Here is an 8,695-nt window from a genome sequence, read left to right on the forward strand (position 1 = left end):
CCCCCCAACTTTGGAAGGTTCTATAGCAGGTTTTATAACCTTACAGAAATGCCATAGATTTTTCCAGAGGAGTGAAAAAGTGAAGTTTGATGTAAAAATTCCAACAGAAATGTTGAATTTCATGGGAATTCTTGGGTATGGATTTTCTATCAGGAAAGAAGCTGGCCAAGGTCACCCTCCAGATCTCCGATGAGAGCCAGCTGAGCAGCTACGTACAGCACTAGCAAAGACCAGGTGGCTCATTAATGGTTCTTTCCTCTTCCTCACACATTGCCTCTCTGCTCACTCCACCAGTGTCCCATGATAGCCATCACACCTCTTCTCAACCTGTCTTAGGTCAAACAAGCCACAGTCTTATGTAGTTTCTCCATTTCCTCTTGTCCATAGTCAGTCAGATTCAGAAATGAGGATTCCATGAGCGTGGCCAACTAGAGCTTAGCACAGCACTCCAGTAACAGTATTAATGCTTCTCTGTTTCTCCTGATGGTCAAAATATGTCATTTCAGAAATCCTAAGATTTTGTCGCCTTTCTCACAGTGATATCACAGCCAGATGGCTCATGGTCTGTCCATCACTGCCTCATTACCCCTGTGGTGTTGTTATATCTGTGGTGTTTCTCATGACTAAGAGTTGTGGTCATTGCCACTGCCATCTAAATTTGACTCTGAAGTCTGGATGCTCAAATATCACTGGAAGTTACTTCACACTGGAAGTAACTTGCTGACTTTGGGAGGGGTTGGTGCCCAGACAGCATAGCAAATTTGTTAATGTCCATCTACCACTTTGGCTGGTGACAAATTGTTCTGTGTCCGTCATCTCCATGGAGGGAAGGAATGCAGGTCAGGCGTTGAATCGCACATGGGCATGTCTTAATTTTGCCACAGACACTTCCTGATGGGTAACATGAGCAGTGGGCTGTGCTTTGACATGCACTGTTGCTGTTGCTCATAGAAGCTTTTTCAGCATTGTGCTGAGTTGAGGTAAAAAGATGGAGGTGATATTGTTTTTTCTAGTCAAGAAACTGATGATAGTTGATGAGCTGAATGGCATCAGGCTTGTTCTCCATTAACGCTTTTTGTAACTGTACTACACAGTGCCAGGATCTGCTGTACACAATGTCTTTTCATTTGTGCTAAGCTGTTTGATTATTTTTTTTTTCCTCAGAACTCGGTCTCTATATATTCACAGTAGCTATTATCCTAAAAATCTTCATGAAAGGTTATTGCAGTTGTAAGTTAATTTGATGAAATGGTACTCTTAATGCAATTATTCATGATAACAGTGATCATAGAAATGAAGAAAATACATGTTGAAAAATTTATTATCAAACTGGTAAAAGCAATATTGCTCACATTGTTGCTTAACAGCATTCAATTGCTTTGCGTTACTTGTTACATTGGAATCAATGGCCTTGCTCGCTATTGTCTTTTTTTCTATTTGTGTAAATACAATCCATGTTAATGAATATGATATTTGAGCACATCCAAACTGGTTTGTCTTGGAGACTGTGAGTAACAGTTTATTTATAACACCATCAGAAGCAGTTGAACATTCAGGCCAAGCTTTTTTTCTCTCCCTTTATTAAGAGAATTGAATAACTTCCATATAATAATATTTACGTTGCTCGAATAGAAATCATGTGGTGCTGGGAAGTTTGTAGCACTGGATTATTTGCCGTTTCACTAATGTTTTCACAATGCTGCAAGCTAACCCTTTAGAAATCCGTCAATGCTTTTACTAAATGGTAACATTTAATTTTTGAGTGCTTTTACAAAATCCACACAGTTGATGAAAGCAGATTAAAGGAGCATGAAATTAGTGGGGCTTACATCTCTTTATGGTTTGTGAGCTGAACTATTATTGGTCTCCAGACCTGATTGTGAATCCAAATAAATGAAGGCCAAAGTTTCTTATATTTAGATTTTCTAAATAAAAGAGCTTTTAAATTACCTTCTTCACACCAGATGAACACCAAGTGTCTTGTACATTTGTGTATGAAATTACCCTCTGTCCTTTGATTTAAGCTGTGACAAAAAAGAGCAAAATGTTGAATGAACTAACTTTGGTGTGAAATTTAAGGGCCAGTAGTGATTACTGGGGCCTAGGGGGAAGCGTTCCCTGGGGCCACATTACTGCCTTGATGTCTAATGATGGGCTGGCGCTGACTGCATTTGGAAATCAAATAATGCATCAGACTGTTAAACTCCCATTAAAACCGTGGTGTCTAATACGTCTGTGGATCGCAGCTTGCTTTACTATATACATCCCAGTTCAGGGTTAAAGAAGAAATGCTCTATAGGAGCACCTAGAAAAGATCTGTGCTTGTCTACTCATCTAGTTGGCTACAACTATTTTATTATTTGTTATTATCATATCCATACTATGTTAAACACCTTCTGGCTGACAAAGAAGACCTAGGGAATTCGAATTCTTAAGGCAGAAAGGTGAGTGAGTGCAAACTGTCATTACAGAAACGCTGCAGGATGCAAGCAAAGCTGTAAAAATGGTTCATGGTCACACCTTAATGTAAAAAGGTCTCTTACTGCATTGCTGGTCTTGTTTCTCTTTCCAAGTACAGTTCACCTCAGAAAATGTTGTTCAGGAGAGGTATCATGAAGGATTATTGACTTTATAGGTCTTGTATGAAAGGAACAAAGCGATGAATGTATGGGTTTGTAATGTTTGTAAGAGCCAAAGAGACGCAAAGGGAATAGGATGGACACCAGAGGACCAGGAAGGTGCCAGGGATTCAAATGCATGGCAGGAGCAAGGGAAAAGTGTCATGCTGCTGAAGGAGGTGTAAGTGAGCACCCTGGAAAAGGGCAGGGCTGGTCGAAACACTGGTTTAAGTGACAGACGGTCTTGTTAGTGTGTGCAACTTGAGAGAGCTAGGTTTTAAGACTGCGTGGAAAATAATGAAATCCCAAATAAGGTAGACGACTTCTAGAAGGAAGAAATGGTGCACGGTGGAAGATCCCGGTTGTGTAGTGCAAGACAGCAGGAGCTCCAAAATGGTCCGATCAGTGGTGAGTTTAGACAGGTGGTTTCTTTCCTTCTGGGGAGGTCTCTGGGATTTGTTCCATATTCTGGAATATTATTCTTTCCAAAAAAATTTCCCTAAAGTTGATGTCTGAAGGACTGCTTAACAAAGTGACAGCTCTTTTTTGCATGGTCTTCATTTATGTGGAATCTGTTGACATGTAGTCATGTTGCTCTCACTTTATACGCAAGACAGAAATTAAGTGCACACACTTAATTTCTTCAAATGACTGCTCAGAGTTGTGAAGGGAAGGGCCACATCCATTCCAGCCACATATCTGAAAGGAGGTGCAGTGACAAAAATGTTTTGTTTACCATGAGGTTTAAAGCTTATGCTGCCAAAAACCACCTAAGTGCTTAAATCATCCGCTTTCAAGCCAAAATTAAAAAAAAAAAGTTTCCTATGTAATCGAAAGCAGAACGATCTGTGATTCCTAGAAGGCTCAGCAAAGCAATGTTTCCACAAACATGAGAGGCTATTGCTTAGAAAAAAAGAGGGAAAATGAACAAATTTTCCAGATGTGAAGTTACACTTACACTTTGACTTCTGCTGTTGTTTTCATTTTGTAAGAATTCCTCCAGTGACTTGATCACAAAAAATCAGATTTTAAGTTTGAGGCTCTTAATGAATGTGGATTCTCAGCCACCTCCAGATAGTTTTATTTTTTAATACAAAGACCTTTATTCTTCTGCCTTGCTGTAGTTACAGTTCTATAATTATTGTCTTTTAAGAGAATAAATACTTTTTCATCTTCATTGTCTGTAGATACACAAAAGTGCAAGTCCTACTGGCATCAACATACTAAGAAAAGAATAGCACACAGCAGCACAGAATTTGATGCTGGTATTTCTAATATAAGAAAATACCAACTAAATTGCTGCTTATGCCTGTTCACTTCCTCTTAACACAGTGGTAGAATAAATACATTGTAGCAGCTGGGGATGGCAGGGGATGTTGTCATTGCGAAGAAACCCTGAAAACGTCAGTTATTTGCAATGAGACTGACACCATTGTAAAAATGTATGGTTAGAATCACCTAAATAAGAAAATAAGTTTGAGTTCTTGCTCAAAAAAAATCTGAAAGTTTTCATTGAAAGCAGAAACTTTTCCATTGAAAGCCACATTTTGGTTAAAAAGGACACTTTTTGTTGAAGAAACATATTAAATTTTCAGTCAAATTTAGTTTCTTATGCTTTCCTTTTTTTGTCCATCCATCCATCTAAGTACATTGTCCGTGTCTGTGCAGCCTTTGGGTGCAGGGTTCAAGTTTGGGTTTGAGCATAGAGGGACAAATGTTTGAAGACAGCTGTCAGTGCTGCTTTTAATGGGCAAAGCCTGAGTGTGATCCATTCCATCTCCCAGGCCTAAAACTGCCTTTGTAGAGAGCTGGAGGGTGAACCAGCAAAGCAGACAAGCAATCTGCACAGCAGAGAGTTTCACCTGAAGCCTTTTTTGTGTTCCTTTTTTACGTGCTGGGTTATTGCTGAGTTGTTGGACTCATATCAAGGTACATAGACATTGTGGGGTTTTTTTCCTTCTGCAAATGCACAGCTGTAAAACCCTGTTCACTGGGAGAAAAGGCATTCCTAACAACTCCATTTTCTTCAATCTCTTTTTGTTTCTGTTTGGTCCTATCTAGCTGAAAAATATTTCAGTCATCAAAGGCTTGATCCAAACTAAGAGAATATGCACATCCCTCTGTTTTTGGTGGGAACTTACGGTCATGAAGCATTTTTGATTAATATTAACGTCAGGTTTTAGATTCTCAGTTTAGATGGCAGAAGAGACCTTTGAATATAGCTTGGCTGCATTGCCTGCATACTTAAACATCTTCACATATTTCAAGACCGTGAGTGAAATCAGCCGTGTGCGTACAGTGGTATTTTTGAGGTGGGGGGGCCAGGAAGTGACCTCTGAAGAGATCTCATGAAACAGACAGGGCACCATGATATTATGCCTTATCACAGGGAAATAAATCTGAATTAATCCTTTTAATCAAATAAAGATCAGAGTATTAGGACCAGAAGATAGCTGTTTCATCTACAGGAAATGAATTCCCAGATGAAAAATTCTTGACAGATATTCACAAATGTATGCTCACTTCCAGCTCATGTAAGAGCAAAGATCAGATTTACTATTTCACCTGTAAACAATTAAAGAAGTGAGAGCTCAAAAAACCATCTACCAATGACCTTAAAATGTGTCAAAATCTGAAATTTCTGGCAAATTTGATGTGAATCTCAGTCTGATTAAGTTCTCATTAGGGCAGCAAGTTTAATGTTGACACCAAGAAAAAGTAACTGTTGGCAAATGATGGTATAATGTGCTAAGTGTAAAAAGTTTCAGGAAAACTATTCTATGGTTTGCTTAGAATGTAATGAATTAACACAAGATAGATCCTGTAGGCTAGCTGCTTGGTTCATTGATGGCAGTTGAGATCTTTGTGGCTGGCAGAGAAGCTCTCTGATGTATTCCACCTGAGAAATTGCCCCAGCTTCTCTAAGCCAGATTTATTGTGCCTTTCTTGTTTGAGAGTACTAGATTTTTTGAGGCCAGGCTACCACAGACTAGTGTGATGGCTTTCTCTAATATCCTGCACAAGAAAAGCATAAGAGAAAACCGTCAAAAAGGTCAGTCATAGTATCTCATTTACCTAATCAGATCAGCGCTCAACAAAGAGATGTGAGACAATGAACTGTGCAAATGCCATTCTGCGGATGGTAAGCTGTTATAATCTGGTACATGAGGGTCAGAGCACACAGGGATCAACATAAAAACCTCTGTTGACTTTGATAGATCATACCCTTGGTTTCTAAAGCTTACTGACACATGCAATTTTTGTATCTGGTAGCAAAGAATGTTATATATGTTCACTAGCAAGTAATACCTGATTGTGTGGTCTGCGTGAGCAGTACTCAAGATCTGAATGGAAGATTATAAAGGCCTTTGGGATTTCTAGTTTTTCTGTTCCTCTTTTATAAAGTACCATTTGTTATCAAAATTAAATTCTGCATTTTATTGGTAATAATTTGTCTAGCAAACAATTGAAAACACAGGCCACCAGTTGTCTGAATGAATAGTCTAGAAATCCGTTTTAAAAAAATGTCTTGGGCAAGATAAATCTAAAGGCATGCTTAGCAAATAAAATAAAAATTTGTCATTTTTTTTCTGCTGAAGACCAATATTAATATCTGAAGATAGGAAAATTGGTGCAAAGAATATACAGCACTTGCTGTTTTAATGACTGCAATAAAGTCTGCAAGGCATGCATGATCTTCTAATAGTCCCATTTGACTTACAAGAGATTTTTTTCATTGCGCACAGGGATATGTTCTTACTAATTATAATTATTATTAGTATCTGTGATTTGATGGATTAATAAAGAATAGGTTGCCAGAGTCCTGTTATTACTTAAGTAATCCATATAACTATTCCTACTATAGTCCATAGCAGTCTGATGTGGTAATTGTGTATTTAGTCTTAGATCCTTCTATTGCATAGTCCAAGGATATATGCATTATAAATTACCAAAAGGTTCATAACACATATTCTACTTTAAAGTATTGAAGGATACTCCTAAGTTGAATTTATCACACGTCTGTGAAGCTGCTTTTGTGAAAAGTGCTAAATTTCTGCTGTTTAGAAGTTTGAAGTCAGTCTGGAAGGAGGTGTATCGAACTTTCTAAACTCAGTTATCAGTGATGCAGTTATGGGTGTGATCTTCCTTGTGATTCTAGAGAACTGGACCTAGTGACTCACTTAGTTCCTTCCAAACCCATTTTTCTAAGAGAAACAAATTTCTGAGACAGTGGGAACGGTGATTTGGGATTCTCTCATTGGATCTAATATCAGGCTGTTGCTATTAAATGATTGTAAAGGCCACTGTAAGGGGAGAGGTGCTGACTTTCAGACACAACATCATTAACTTGTGGTCGTTACAAAAATCCCATGATACTTTTTGAAAAAGTAGAGTAGTTAACCTTGGTGGCTTGGCTAGACTCCAGCTTCTGTAATTGCATCCTGCCTAACTAAAATTGCATTGCACGCATTCAATTGGATGGGGTATTCTTCACCTTTTACCCTGAGCTGCTGAGTAGTTCTGTTCAATATTTTCTGTATTTCAACCCAGAAATGTCTTCATTCAGCATTATTTGTTTTGAATGATAGTTCATAAAATGCTTTGAAACCCTTCTGGCTGAAAGTTGCTGTCTACTAAAAATGTAAATTTTCTTTGTTGCCAGCTGTAAAATCATACTGGATTTGATATCAAAAGATCTATTCCTTGCACCATTATGATTTGGCTTGAAGAGCTCCTGAAAACCTTGGCAGAGTGTGCATTAAACACAGCCATTTTCTGCAAGAATGTCGGAGAGAGAGTGTGTATTTCCCAAAGCCAAGCAACTAACATAATCTACCTGTGGATCAATAGTACGCCCTTCAGGGACACTGATACTCTGAGGCAGTCGGAATTAGCTGCGCAGTGTGCAAATACTCTGCTGGTAATGGTGGTGTTAGCTTTAAGGGACAGTGGCCATGCTTGAAATACTGCAAGAGGTTAAAATTCTTCACCCTAGTAGACTACTGGCTTGTCTGAAATATAACTTTTGTAGTCAGCCAAGGGGAGCCTTTGCTTGTTTGCAGTGAAACCTCTCAGGGGAGTTGGGAGTGGACTGTGGTCTAAATATAGAGGTGATTGTTTTCTAAGCAAATCTTACATTTTTTTGACAGAAGTCTTCTATCCATGCATCAAAGCAAGTGCACTTCAAGGGGCTTTATCTGTGTAGATAAGGGTATGTGATACAGGAATTAGGAAAAGAGTGAAGCTGGAATTAGTGCTAAATCCACGGTAATATTCTGCTGTGAGATACTTCGACCTGCAGTTCTTTTCAAGTTGTACTATGTGTGCTACAAGCCAGCTGTATGTGCTTGTAATGAGACATTAAGGAAAGTTTCAGGCACCTCAAGGAGAAAATCACCTGTCTGTTGTTCTCTGCGTAATATCTACCACAAGAGGCGAAACATGCCCATGTGCCCAGAAAACAAACAGAGAATTCATGGGTGAACGTGAAAGAGGAAAGAAAAGATCTACCTAGGGAGAGGGGTAATAAAGACAAAGCTCTGTGCTTTATCCCAAGTGTAAATTCAAGATTATTTTCCCTTCAGATAATTCTCTGTACTTCTTGATTTTTTTTTTTCTTTTGGGACGTGGGCATACTGCACCAGCACAAGCAATGCTACTCTTGAGGTGGCTTTCCCTGGCATCTGTGGCTTGATCCAAAGCTGACCAAAGGCAGTGTGGTGCTCCCTGTGGACTTTGGGGAGCTTGAGAGTAGAAAGCTTGAGTGCTCTGACAGTGTCTTTATTCTGACAGTCTCTTCAGAGGGAAGACACTTAAAAACACCTTACATCCAAGAAGTCTGAACTTCCATGTGCACAGACTGTGGAAGTTTTCTTATCTTCTTCTGCCATGAGCCTGTGGCCCCTCTTCAGAGGCACATAACCTGTTGATGTGTCCAAGCAGCATATCTTTCTGTAGGACTTATGTGAAGCCCGGCAGATCTGCTGTCTGCAGAAGGGGTGCAGGCATTTTCCAGGCAGTGCTGTCTCCTGTCTTGCAGAACATTGCCACTGAACAGGCAGTGTTATATTATCTGA

This window comes from Antrostomus carolinensis, unplaced genomic scaffold (assembly GCF_000700745.2).
Source record: "Antrostomus carolinensis isolate BGI_N321 unplaced genomic scaffold, ASM70074v2 scaffold24399, whole genome shotgun sequence".
NCBI lineage: Eukaryota > Metazoa > Chordata > Aves > Caprimulgiformes > Caprimulgidae > Antrostomus > Antrostomus carolinensis.